This window comes from Triticum dicoccoides, chromosome 7A (assembly GCF_002162155.2).
Source record: "Triticum dicoccoides isolate Atlit2015 ecotype Zavitan chromosome 7A, WEW_v2.0, whole genome shotgun sequence".
In the NCBI taxonomy this organism is placed as follows: domain Eukaryota; kingdom Viridiplantae; phylum Streptophyta; class Magnoliopsida; order Poales; family Poaceae; genus Triticum; species Triticum dicoccoides.
The window spans coordinates 300,011,163-300,026,407 of NC_041392.1; positions in this window are offsets into that span (position 1 = coordinate 300,011,163).

A 15,245-nucleotide genomic window follows, 5' to 3' on the forward strand; every position below is an offset into this window, starting at 1 on the left:
AAGACGTGAGCATTGGTTTCGTTGGATTTGGACAAACGAGCCAAAAGATGTGGTTGTTTGAAGTACAGGGACTAATCTGCAAATAAAGCATCTACGAAGAGGTCCCTGTCTAAAACTAACAGAAAAACAAAAAGGCTAAAAAGCGAACGTTCGCTTTCTAAACCTATCCAGCGAACGCTCTCAAAAAAAACCTAACAAAAAAATAGAACCGGCTAAACTGAAGAAAACCTAAAGAATAAATCGACCGGGCGGTTTTATACCGGTTCACGTCGGTTCGTACGAAACTAGCGGCGGCTTGGTGGGGAAAACCGGCAACGGCGGTTCGGCGAGGCGGTGGACTCCAACGAGCTCGGCGCGGCAGCGACAGCAGCGGCGGGCGGCGTCGGAGGCGCGGGGCGGGGGCGGCGAGCGAGGGCCGCGAGCGGCGCAGCGCAAGCAGGCAGCAGCGGCAGCGGCGCAGGCGGCGGCGGTGAAGCAGCGGCGACGGCGAGATCTGCGGCGGCGGCGCGACTTTGCAGAGGGAGGCGGCGGCGAGGAGAGGAATGGGCCTGGGGCGGCGCCCTTTATAAGAGGAGGCGAGGCGGTGGACTTGGCATGCGCGAGGGGCAGGCGAGGACACTGGGGCGAAGACGGCGGCACCGGCGGTGTCGGGCGGGAGCTGGACTCCCGCTGGAGGTCGGGGACGAGCGCAGGCGCGCTGGGCCGCGGCCTGGCTCGGGCGCTGGGCCGGCCGATCAGCGAGGAGAATTTAAAAAAAACATTTTCCAGACAAATAAAATAATAACGGCAAAAATAAAATTATTATATAGGCATATAATATATCAAAAATTTCAGAAAAAGATTTCCTACGACATGAACATTTTTCTAGCATTAAATAAAATACACACAAATTCTAATAATTCCAACAGTGCTCCTGCTCTAATAAGATCCAACAAAATCATTTTAAAAATACCAAAATGAAATCAAATTTATTTCTCTCCAATTTTCTGTTGTAGGGAATCATGTTACCCTATTTTCCATGTATTTTATTTTTGGAGAAAAATGATTTGAATAAAATCCAAATAACTCCAAATTGAAAAATAATTCCAAAAGACTTTGAATTTGATCCTGTGAAACTCCCAACTCATATTTCATATAATTTGAAGAAGTCATTTTATCTCCTCTTGTGAAAATCATTGAGTTGCATAAAGTTTCAGAATTGGAAATATTTTCCAATGGAATTCAAATATTTTTCAAACACCCTTTTCATTTATTTAAATGGAAGAAGTCATGTCATCTTCTCTCTAGGGTTTTGTATTTGAAAAGAATTTGAATTCACGAAGATCATAAATGCAAAATGAAAGTTTGGGAAAGTCCTTTTATTCCCTCTCATCTAACTTTCAAAAAGTTTCGAATTTCACTCAATCAATCACACAACAATCAAGCAACCAATCAAATCTATCTTTTTAATATAACATTCCAAAATTTAGAATTTTGGGATGTTACAAGAAGTAAATAACATGCCCATCAATATTATTGGCCAATAGATCTTTAACCATAGCAACACTAGGTTCAACTTCAATTTGCTCAGGGGGTTTGGGTGTCTTAATATTGCCTTTGTTGAACACAGTTGAAGCTTTAGCATGATCATTTATTCTATCAGGGGAAGGTGGTTTCTCAATATAAGCAGTGGGAACAACATGATCATTATAAGTGATAGTCTTTTCTTCAACTTTAATAGGTGCAACTACTTTTACTTCAATGGGAGGATTATATTTAAACCACTTCTCCTTAGGGAGATCAACATGAGTAGCAAAGTATTCACAGAAAGAAGCTACTATCTCAGAGTCAAGTCCATATTTAGTGCTAAATTCATGGAAATCATCGGTATCCATAAAAGATTTAACACAATCAAACTTAGGTGTTATACCTGACTCCTTACCTTCATCGAGGTCCCAATCTTCAGAGTTGCATTTAATTCTTTCTAATAAATCCCATTTTAATTCAATAGTCTTCATCATAAAAGATCCAGTACAAGAAGTATTGAGCATGGAGCGATTACTGAGAGAAAGCCGAGCATAATTTTTTTTGAATAATCATTTATTTTGAGAGCTCGTGATTGGGGCATGAATACAACATTGACTTAAGCCTCCCCCAAGCTTGAGCAATGCTTTCTCCTTTGTGAGACCAAAAATTATATATATAATTACGATCATGATGAACCAGATGCATAGGATAAAACTTCTGATAAAATTCCAATTTCAATCGTTGGTAGTTCCATGATCCAATATCATCACATAGCCTAAACCATGTCAATGCCTCTCCCTTGAAAGATAAAGGGAAGACTTTCTTCTTGATAACATCCTCGGGCATACCTGCAAGCTTAAATAATCCACAAACTTCATCCACATAGATTAGGTGCAAATCGGGATGTAATGTTCCATCACCTATGAAAGGATTAGCTAGCAGTTTCTCTATCATACCCGAAGGAATTTCAAAAAACATTTTCAGTAGGTTCAGTAGGTTGAGGAGCAACTCTTTGCTCTACTAGTCGGAGCGAAGATACCCCGAACAATCCCCTCAAAGGATTATGCTCCATAGTAACAAGTGACAATAAATTTCAGCGCACTATATAAATTTTTCCTTACCAAATTCCACCTACCAAAGGCGCTTCACTCCCTGGCAATGGCGCCAGAAAAGAGTCTTGATGACCCATAAGTGTAGGGCATCTATCGTAGCCTTTTCGATAAGTAAGAGTGTCGAACCCAACGAGGAGCAGAAGGAAATGATAAGCGGTTTTCAGCAAGGTATTCTCTGCAAGCACTGAAATTATCGGTGACATATAGTTTTGTGATAAGGTAATTTGTAACAGGTAACAAGTAATAAAAGTAAATAAGGTGCATCAATATGGCCCAATCCTTTTAGTAGCAAAGGACAAGCGTGGACAAACTCTTATATAAAGGAAAGCGCTCCCGAGGACACATGGGAATTATCGTCAAGCTAGTTTTCATCACATTCATATGATTTGCGTTCGGTACTTTAATAATTTGATATGTGGGTGGACCAGTGCTTGGGTGCTGTCCTTCCTTGGACAAGCATCCCACTTATGATTAACCCCTATTGCAATCATCCGCAACTACAACAGAAGTATTAAGGTAAACCTAACCATAGCATGAAACATATGGATCCAAACCAGCCCCTTACGAAGCAACGCATAAACTAGGGATTAAGCTTCTGTCACTCTAGCAACCCATCATCTACTTATTACTTCCCAATGCCTTCCTCTAGGCCTAAACAATGGTGAAGTGGCATGTAGTCAACATTCACATGACACCACTAGAGGAAAGACAACATACATCTCATCAAAATATCGAATGAATACCAAATTCACATGACTACTTATAGCAAGACTTCTCCCATGTCCTCAGGAACAAACGTAACTATTCACAAAGCATATTCATGTTCATAATCAGAGGGGTATTAATATGCATAATGGATCTGAACATATGATCTTCCAGCAAGTAAACCAACTAGCATCAACTACAAGGAGTAATCAACACTACTAGCAACCCACAGGTACCAATCTGAGGTTTGGATACAAAGATTGGATACAAGAGCTGAACTAGGGTTTGAGATGAGATGGTGTTGGTGAAGATGTTGATGGAGATTGACCCCCTCCTGATGAGAAATCGTTGGTGATGATGATGGTGATGATTTCCCCCTCCCAGGGGGAAGTTTCCCCGGCAGAACAGCTCCACCGGAGCCCTAGATTGGTTCTGCCTCGTGGCGGCGGAGTTTCTTCCTAAATGCTTGCTTATTATTTTTTCCTCGAGAAAAACTCCATATAGCCAAAGATGGGCATCAAAGGGCCACCAGGGGGCCCACGAGGTAGGGGGCGCGCCCAGGGGGGTAGGGCGCGCCCCCACCCTCGTGGATGGTGGGTGGCCCCCCTCTGGTACTTCTTTCGCCCAATATTTTTTATATATTCTGAAAATAATTCCCGTGGAGTTTCAGGACTTTTGGAGATGTGTAGAATAGGTCTCTAATATTTGCTCCTTTTCCAGCCCAGAATTCCAACTGCCGGCATTCCCCCTCTTCATGTAAACCTTGTAAATAAGAGAGAAAAGGCATAAGTATTGTGACATAATGTGTAATAACATCCCATAATGCAATAAGTATCGATATAAAGCATGATGCAAAATGGACGTATCAAGGTTGTGTGGAGAAGACAAAAAAGGAGAAAGTCTCACATCGACACGGCTAATCAATGGGCTATGGAGATGCCCATCAATTGATGTCAATGCAAGGAGTAGGGATTGCCATGCGACAGATGCACTAGAGATATAAATGTATGAAATCTCAACAAAAGAAACTAAGTGGGTGTGCATCAAACTTGCTTGCTCACGAAGACCTAGGGAATTTTGTGGAAGCCTATTGTTGTAATATACAAGCCAAGTTCTATAATGAAAATTCCCACTAGTATATGAAAGTGACAAAATAAGAGACTCTCTATCATGAAGACCATGGTGCTACTTTGAAGCACAAGTGTGGAAAAAGGATAGTAACATTGCCCCTTCTCTCTTTTTCTCTCATTTTTTGGGCCTTCTCTTTTTTTATTTGGCCTCTCTCTTTTTTTTATTTCCTCCCACGGGACAATGCTCTAATAATGATGATCATCACACTTCTATTTATTTACAACTCAAAAATTAGAACTCGATACTAGATCAAAATATGACTCTATATGAATGCCTCCGGTGGTGTACTGGGATGTGCAATGATTCAAGAGTGACATGTATAAAAAATTATGAGCGGTGGCTTTGCCACAAATACGATGTCAACTACATGATCATGCAAGGCAATATGAAAATGATGAAGCGTGTCATAATAAATGGAACGGTGGAAAGTTGCATGGCAATATATCTCAGAATGGCTATGGAAATGCCATAATAGGTAGGTATGGTGGCTGTTTTGAGGAAGATATAAGGAGGCTTATGTGTGATAGAGTGTATCATATCACTGGGTTTGGATGCACCGGCGAAGTTTGAACCGACTCTCAAGGTGAGAAAGGGCAATGCATGGTACCGAAGAGGCTAGCAATGATGGAAGGGTGAGAGTGCGTATAATCCATGGACTCAACATTAGTCATAAAGAACTCACATACTTATTGCAAAAATCTACAAGTCATCAAAACCAAGCACTATGCGCATGCTCCTAGGGGGATAGATTGGTAGGAAAAGACCATCGCTCGTCCCCCACCGCCACTCATAAGGAAGGCAATCAAAGAACACCTCATGCTTCAAATTTGTCACACAACGGTTACCATACGTGCATGCTACGGGACCTGCAAACCTCAACACAAGTATTTCTCAATTTCACAATTACTCAACTAGCACGACTCTAATATCACCATATTTATATCTCAAAACAATTATCAAGCATCAAACTTCTCATAGTATTCAATGCATTCTATATGAAAGTTTTTATTATACCCATCTTGGATGCCCATCATATTAGGACTAGTTTCATAACCAAAGCAAATTTCCATGCTGTTTAGGACTCCCAAAATAATATAAGTGAAGCATGAGAGTTCATCTATTTCTTCAAAAAAAAAGACCACTGCCGTGCTCTAAAAGGATATAAGTGAAGCACTAGAGCAAATGAGAAACTACTCCGAAAGATATAAGTGAAGATCAATGAGTAGTCGAATAATTATGCAACTATGTGAAGACTCTCTAATTTTTAAGAATTTCAGATCTTGGTATATTATTCAAACAGCAAGCAAAACAAAATAAAATAAAATGATGCTCCAAGCAAAACACATATCAGTTGGTGAATAAAAATATAACTCCAAGTAAAGTTACCGATGAACAAAGATGAAAGAGGGGATGCCATCCGGGGCATCCCCAAGCTTAGGCTCTTGGTTGTCCTTGAATATTACCTTGGGGTGCCTTGGGAATCCCCAAGCTTAGGATCTTGCCACTCCTTATTCCACAGTCCATCGAATCTTTACCAAAAACATGATAACTTCCCAACACAAAACTTAACAGAAACTCGTAAGCTCCGTTAGTATAAGAAAATAAATCACCACTTAGGTACTATTGTGAACTCATTCTAAATTCATATTGGTGTAATATCTACTGTATTCCAACTTCTATATGGTTCATACCCTCCTATACTACTCATAGATTCATCAAAATAAGCAAACAACACATAGAAAACAGAATCTGTCAAAAAGAGAATAGTCTGTAGTAATCTGGAGGTTTCGAATGCTTATGTAACTCCAAAAATTCTGAAAAATTAGGAAGTCCAGGATAAAAAGTATATTGATCTACTTCAGTTGGAATTGGTATTTTATCGCTCTCTGGTAAAAACTGATAATTATTTTCGTGAGCGCATACTTTCTATTTTTATCAGCAAGATCAAACAACAATCACCCAAGAAGATCCTAAAGGCTTTACTTGGCACTTTATTGAAACGAAAGCTATAAAACATGATTACTACAGTAGCTTAATCACGAGGACACACAAAAACAGTAGGGGTAAATGTTGGGTTGTCTCCCAACAAGCGCTTTTCTTTATTGCCTTTTTAGCTAGGCATGATGATTTCAAGGATGCTCACATAAAAGATAAGAATTGAAACATAACGGGAGGATCATGAAGAATATGACTAGAACATTTAATTCTAACCCACTTCCTATGCATAGGGATTTTGTGAGCAAACAACTTATGGGAACAATAATCAACTAGCATAGGAAGGCAAAACAAGCATAACTTCAAGATTTTAAGCACATAGAGAGGAAACTTGATATTATTGCAATTCCTACTAATTTATATTCCTCCCTTATAAAAAGTTTCAGTAGCATCATGAATGAATTAAACAATATAACCATCACATAAAGCATTATTTTCATGATCCCCAAGCATAGAAAATTTACTACTCTCCACATAAGCAAAATTCTTCTCATTTGGAATAGAGGGAGTATCATAAGAAACTCGAATACTATAAATTGTTTCCACAGTAAAAGAGTAATGTTCAGAAAAAGGATAATCATAATCATGACAAGTTTTGTCAATATAATCATCACTACTTTTTATAACATAAGTATCATCACAATAATCATCATAAGTAGCAACTTTGTTCTCATCATAATCAATTGAAACCTCTTCCAAGATAGTGGATCATTACTAAATAAAGTCATGACCTCTCCAAATCCACTTTTATAATTATCCCAATAAGATTAAACATCCTCCAAAATAGTGGGATCATTACTTCCTAAAGTTGACACTCTTCCAAACCCACTTTCATCAATATAATCATCATAAATAGGAGGCGTGCTACCATCATAATAAATTTGCTCATCAAAACTTGGGAGACTAAAAATATCATCTTCATTAAACATAGCATCCCCAAGCTTGGGACAAACATTAATTTCAGCAAATAAATTCTCAAACATGTCATTCTCATCAAACATAACATCCCCAAGCTTGGGCCTTTTCATATCATAAGCATAATCACTCTCATCATTAATAGTATGGATAGCACCAATAGTATAGCAATTATCATCATCACAATGAGTAATAGGAGCAACATCATTTGGGAGAGATACCTTTTTACCTTTGCTTCTCAGTCTTTTCTTTTTCTTCTTCACATTATGTGTGGGTTTAATCCTCTTTTTGGAGCTCCTTATTAATGAGATTGGTTGAATAGAAGGCTCCTCCTCGTTACCTGATTCATCATAAGAAATAATAGGAGGATATTGGGAAGTCTCTTCCCTTTCATTAGTATTCTCTTCATCTTATATTTGTTTTCTTGTCTTTATGTAATTGGCAATATAAGGGTTTTCAATGCAATTCACCGCATAATACATATAAATTTCCTCTAGATCAAAATCAAGAACTTTATCAAGGACAAATTCTGGAAGATCCTTAGTTATACGTTTCATTTCTTCATAACCCACAAGCAAACTAAGTTCATTATGATATGCAAGGGAAATCAAGTCATCACAATTTTTGGACATGATTCGATCATGAAACAATTTGCATTGGATATTTAAATGACCACGTTCATTGCAAAGTTCATACGGATGGCTAAGAAAATTTAAATTATCAGCACAAACATGTAGCCTTTCTTGCAAGCATTTAGTTTCTAAATACTTATGCCTCTTGCAAAATCCATCTTCCCTATTCGGTGTGTACTTGCAAACCCTATGCACTCAACAAAAATTGACATGCTTATAAGAGACATTTTCATCATGACTAGTGAAATCATAATTGGTACTATGGATATTCAAAGAGTTCGTACTAATAACATTGCAATCATGCTCATCATTCAAAGATTTAGTGCCAAACATTATGCATTCTTCTTCTAGCACTTGGGCACAATTTTCCTTTCCATCATTTTCATGAAAGATATTAAAAAGATGGAGCATATGAGGCACCCTTAATTCCCTTTTTTTAGTTTCCTTTTATAGACTAAACTAGTGATAAAACAAGAAACAAAAAGATTTGATTGCAAGATCTAAAGATATACCTTCAAGCACTAACCTCCCCGGCAACGGCGCCAGAAAAGAGCTTGATGTCTACTACACAACCTTCTTCTTGTAGACGTTGTTGGGCCTCCAAGTGCAGAGGTTTGTAGGACAGTAGCAAATTTCCCTCAAGTGGATGACCTAAGGTTTATCAATCCGTGGGAGGCGTAGGATGAAGATGGTCTCTCTCAAACAACCCTGCAACCAAATAGCAAAGAGTCTCTTGTGTCCCCAACACACCCAATACAATGGTAAATTGTATAGGTGCACTAGTTCGGTGAAGAGATGGTGATACAAGTGCAATATGGATGGTAGATATAGGTTTTTGTAATCTGAAAATATAAAAACAGCAAGGTAACTAATGATAAAAGTGAGCACAAATGGTATTGCAATGCTTCGAAACAAGGCCTAGGGTTCATACTATCACTAGAGCAAGTTCTCTCAACAATAATAACATAATTGGATCATATAACTATCCCTCAACATGCAAAAAAGAGTCACTCCAAAGTCACTAATAGAGGAGAACAAATGAAGAGATTATTGTAGGGTACCAAACCACCTCAAAGTTATTCTTTCCAATCAATCCGCTGGGATATTCCTATAAGAGTCACAAACAACCCTAGAGTTCATAGTAAAATAACACCTTAAGACACAAATCAACCAAAACCCTAATGTCACCTAGATACTCTAATGTCACCTCAAGTATCTGCGGGTATGATTATACGATATGCATCACACAATCTCAGATTCATCTATTGAACCAACACAAAGAACTTCAAAGAGTGCCCCAAAGTTTCTACCGGAGAGTCAAGACGAAAACGTGTGACAACCCCTATGCATAAGTTCACGAGGTCACGGAACTCGCAAGTTGATCACCAAAACATATATCAAGTGGATCACATGAATATCCCGTTATCACCATAGATAAGCACATGCAAGACATACATCAAGTGTTCTCAAATCCTTAAAGACTCAATCCAATAAGATAACTTCAAAGGGAAAACTCAATCCATTACAAGAGAGTAGAGGGGGAGAAACATCATAAGATCCAACTATAATAGCAAAGCTCGCGATACATCAAGATCGTGCCGAATCAAGGACATGAGAGAGAGAGATCAAACGCATAGCTACTGGTACATACCCTCAGCCCCGAGGGTGAACTACTCCCTCCTCATCATGGAGAGCGCCGGGATGATGAAGATGGCCACCGGTGATAGATTCCCTCCCGGCAGGGTGCCGAAACAGGTCTAGATGGGTTTTCGGTGGCTACGGAGGCTTGCGGTGGCGGAACTCCCGATCTAGGTTATTTTCTGGAAGTTTGGGGATATTTAAGAGGCGTTGGCGTCGGGAACAAGTCAGGGGGGTCCACGAGGTGGCCACGAGGTAGGGGGGCGCTCCCCCACCCTCGTGGTGGCCTCGGGACTCTTCTGGTCCATCTCCGATGCTCCGTGGGCTTCTTCTGGTCCAAAAATGATCTCCGTAAATTTTCAGGTCAATTGTACTACGTTTGATATTACTTTTCTGCGATACTCAAAAACAAGGAAAAAACAGAAACTGGCAGTGGCACTGGGCTCTAGGTTAATAGGTTAGTCCCAAAAATCATATAAAATAGCATATAAAACATCCTAGATGGATAATATAATAGCATGGAACAATCAAAAATTATAGATACATTGGAGATGTATCAAGCACATGCGTGGCGATCCGGAGTGGTCCGCCATTGAGGCCACGATCATCCGATGGTTCTACCAGATACTCTCGAACGACATCTTCTACACAGTTGTCGCTGAGGAATCAATAACATGTATATCACATATACCTTTGTTCACTTTGCCATCCTTCTTGTCCGCCAAATACTTGGGGCAGTTCCGCTTCCAGTGTCCAGTCTGCTTGCAGTAGAAGCACTCAGTTTCAGGCTTAGGTCCAGACTTGGGTTTCTTCTCTTGAGCAGCAACTTGTTTGCTGTTCTTCTTGAAGTTCCCCTTCTTCTTCCCTTTGCTCTTTTTCTTGAAACTGGTGGTCTTGTTAACCATCAACACTTGATCAATGTGCTCTTCACCGACAACAAACTTCAGCGCCTTGTTTTCTTGCAGCAGGAGTTCTTCGACTGTCACTAGGACAACTCCATCATTGATGAGTACTGCATGAGGCTCAAGATACTCGCCGACGAGCTTCAGGACATCGGTGCTAAGGTCTTTGACGACCTCATGCTGAGCACCCTCATCGTCGGCCTTAACGAGGACTTCGGCAGTGCGGCATCCAACCTCACCCTGCTGCCGCAACCCACTTTCCAGCGCGTCGTCGCGTACCTCAAACTTGAGGAGCGCCGGATGACGAAGCTGAAGCAACGGGTCCAGCACACCGCCCTCGCCGCCGGCACCAGCCGCGGCAGCCCTGCTCCTCCGGCCGCGCCCTGTCCGCCCGCGCCGCCCGCGCCTGATGACCCATAAGTAAGAGTGTCAAACCCAACAAGGAGCAGAAGGAAATGACAAGTTGTTTTCAACAAGGTAATGTCTGCAAGTGTTGAAACTGTAAGTAGCAGAGTAGTTTGATAGCAAGATAATTTGTAACGAGCAAGTAAAGATAGTAGTAACAAAAGTTCAGCAAGGTTGCCCAATCCTTTTGAGGCAAAGTATAGGCCAAAACGGTCTCTTATAATAAGCGAAGCGTTCTTGAGGGTACACGGGAATCTCATCTAGTCACTTTCATCATGTTGGTTCGATTTGTGTTCGCTACTTTGATAATTTGATATGTGGGTGGACCGGTGCTTAGGTGTTGTTCTTACTTGAACAAACCTCCTACTTATGATTAACCCTCCTGCAAGCATCTGCAACTATGGAAAAATTATTAAGAATAAATTCTAACCATACCATTAAACTTTTGGATCCAATCAGTCCCTTACAGAATAGCACATAAACTGGGGTTTAAGCTTCTGTCACTCTCGCAACCCATCATCTAATTGCTACTCCACAATGCATTCCCTTAGGCCCAAATATGATGAAGTGTCATGTAGTCAATGTTCACATGACACCACTAAGGGAATCACAACATACATACTATCAAAATATCGAACACATATCAATTTCACATGATTACTTGAACCATGATTTCTCCCGTGACCTCAAGAACAAAAGTAACTACTCACAAATGATAATCATGCTCAAGATCAGAGGGGTATTAAATAGCATAATGGATCTGAACATATAATCTTCCACCAAATAAACCATATAGTAGTAAACTACAAGATGTAATCAACACTACTAGTCACCCACAAGCACCGATCTATAGTTCTGGTAACAAGATTGAACAAAAGAGATGAACTAGGGTTTGATATGAGATGGTGTTGTTGAAGATGTTGATGGATATAGCCCTCCCCAAGATGGGAGAGTTGTTGGTGATGATGATGACGACGATGATTTCCCCCTCCGGGAGGGAAGTTCCCCCGGCGGAATCGCTCCACCAGAGGGCAAAAGTGCTCCTGCCCAAGTTTTGTCTCGAGACGGCGGCGCTCCGTCCCAAAAGTCCCCCCTTATTTTTCTAGGTCAAAATGACTTATATACCAGAATATGGGCACCAGAGGTGGGCCTGGGTGAGCACAACCCACCAGGGCGCGCCTGGGCTCCCTGGCGCACCCAGCTGGGTTGTGCCCACCTGGTGGGCCTCCTCTGGTACTTATTTGATCCAATATTCATCATATATTCCATCAAAAATCTCCGTGAAGTTTTAGCTTGTTTGGAGTTGTGCAGAATAGGTAGCCTGATGTATCTTTTCTAGGTCCAGATTTCCAGCTGCCGGAATTCTCCCTCTTTGTGTGTACCTTGCAAATTATGAGAGAAAATGCATTAGAATTACTCCAAAAAGCATTATTATGCATAAAAACATCATAAATAACCATAAGAAAACATGATGCAAAATGGACGTATCAACTCCCCCAAGCTTAGACCTCGCTTGTCCTCAAGCGAAAACCGAAATCGAAAAACATGTCCACATGCTTAGAGAGAGAAGTGTCGATAAAAACAAAATACAGACATAGAAGCATCATGTGAATTATTATAAGAGCAACAAACTTTAACATAAAACTTTTAACATAGAACTTTTATCATATACTTCTTATGAATAAGTGACAATTCATCACACAATCGAAGTATAAAGCAAAAACTCTATTAGAAACCGACAAACCATGTTCTCAGTCAACTTTGCAACTACAATTCATCATATTTTCAGGAAGGGTCACGTGTTGGAGCCTTTAGGCAAGTCCACATACTCAACCACCATATAGTCTTCTATGATTGCTAACACTCACCGCATACACATGAGCAAAACGGTTTCAACCGGACCCATAGAAAGATAGGGGCTTGTAGTTTCACCTCCCAACGTATTCACCTCAAGGGTGATGTCAACAATAATAACACATGCTACCCATATTCAACTGGACATATGTGCCTAGATCTTTCCTCACCACATTATGCTTGCCAAAGGAGGAAAATAAAAAGGAATTGAGAGAAAAAATTTGACTCTTTGCATAAAAGTAAATACATAAAAGTAAAAGATAGGCCCTTCGCAGAGGGTAGAAGAGGTTGCCATGCGCTTATTTGTTTGTATGCTCAACCCCTTAGTGCAAAAGAACATCATGTTGGATTGCCCCTTGTGATGGTAACCTTCATTATGCAGTCTGTCGCTTTTATTCTTCACCATCACAAGTTCATACAACGCTCAATTTTCTCTTACACTAAATGATCTCACACTTTTAGAAGCAATTTTTATTGCCTTATTGTGCCGATGACAACTTACTTGAGGGATCTTGCTCAATCCCTAGGTAGGTATGGTGGACTCTTGAAAGTAAGATTTGGGTTTAAGGGTTTTTGGATGCACAAGTAGTATCTCTACTTAGTGCGGAATTTTTGGCTAGCAAAGATATGGGGCAAGCACCACATGTTAAAGGATCTATGACAATATGACTTGTATGTGAATATGAACAAACATAAATCATTAAGTTGTCTTCCTTGTCCAACGTCAACAATTTTGGCATATAATATTTTGATGGGGGCTCACAATCACAAAATATTTCTAGGATAGTATATTTATATGTGAATCTTCTCTTCCCTTATTAATTCTTTCATGAGTTGCATCATTGACTAATGCTATGTTTGTCAATCTCTAATAAAGTTTTCTACTTATACTTTTCCTTATGTGGTGTCATCACCTACCATAAGATCAGCATATGATCTACTTGATTTATTTCCTTTCTTTTTATTGTAACATGAAAGTAGAAAAACCAAAAACTCAAACTAAACTTTATTATATATCTCACACACGATTACACAGATAGATCACTAAGCAAACTCTTGAAAAGAAAGGATCGAACTAAACTTTTATTCATCTAAAGGAAAAGATCAAACTAAAATAAGTAAAGGCAAAAGATAGTGGAGATGATACGATACTGGGGCACCTCCCCCAAGCTTGGCGGAAGCCAAGGGAAGTGCCCATACCCGATACTCAATTTTCTTATGGCGATGAAGAAGATGGTGGTGGTGGTGGTGTGGTATTCTCCAATATAACCATGACTAGATCTTTCAAACCTTGGATCTCCCGAAGGGCTTGATTAAGTAACTCACTATTTTGAAGGAAATATGCCCTAGAGGCAATAATAAAGTTGTTATTTATATTTCCTTATATCATTATAAATGTTTATTATTCATGCTAGAATTGTATTAACCGGAAACTTAGTACATGTGTGAATACATAGACAAACAGAGTGTCATTAGTATGCCTCTACATTGACTAGCTCGTTGAATCAATGATGGTTATGTTTACTAACCATAGACATGAGTTGTCATTTGATTAACGAGATCACATCATTAGAGAATGATGTGATTGACTTGACCCATCCGTTAGCTTAGCACGATGATCATTTAGTTTGTTGCTATTGCTTTCTCCATAACTTATACATGTTCCTATGACTATGAGATCATGCAACTCCCGAATACCGGAGGAACACTTAGTGTGCTATCAAACGTCACAACGTAACTGGGTGACTATAAAGATTCTCTACAGGTGTCTCCGATGGTGTTTGTGGGGTTGGCATAGATTGAGATTATGATTTGTCACTCCGAGTATCGGAGAGGTATCTCTGGGCCCTCTCGGTAATGCACATCACTATAAGCCTTGCAAGCAATGCGACTAATGAGTTAGTTGTAGTATGATGCATTATGGAACAAGTAACAAGACTTGTCGGTAACGAGATTGAATTAGGTATTGAGATACCGACGATCGAATCTTGGGCAAGTAACATACCGATGACAAAGGGAACAACGTATATCGTTACGCGGTTTAACCGATAAAGATCTTCGTAGAATATGTGGGAGCCAGTATGAACATCCAGGTTCCGCTATTGTTTATTGACCGGAGACGTGTCTCGGTCATGTCTACATAGTTCTTGAACCCGTAGGGTCCGCACGCTTAACGTTCGGTGATGATCGGTATTATGAGTTTATGTGTTTTGATGTACAAAAGATAATTCGGAGTCTCGGATGTGATCACGGACATGACGATGAGTCTCGAAATGATTGAGACATAAAGATTGACATAATGGATGGCTATATTCGGACACCGGAAGTGTTTCGGGTGATTTTGGAGAAAACCGGAGTGCCGGAGGGTTACCGGAACCCCCCCCCCCCAAGGCACTAATGGGCCACATGGGCCTTAGTGGAGAGAGAGAGGGCCGGCCAAGGCAGGGCCG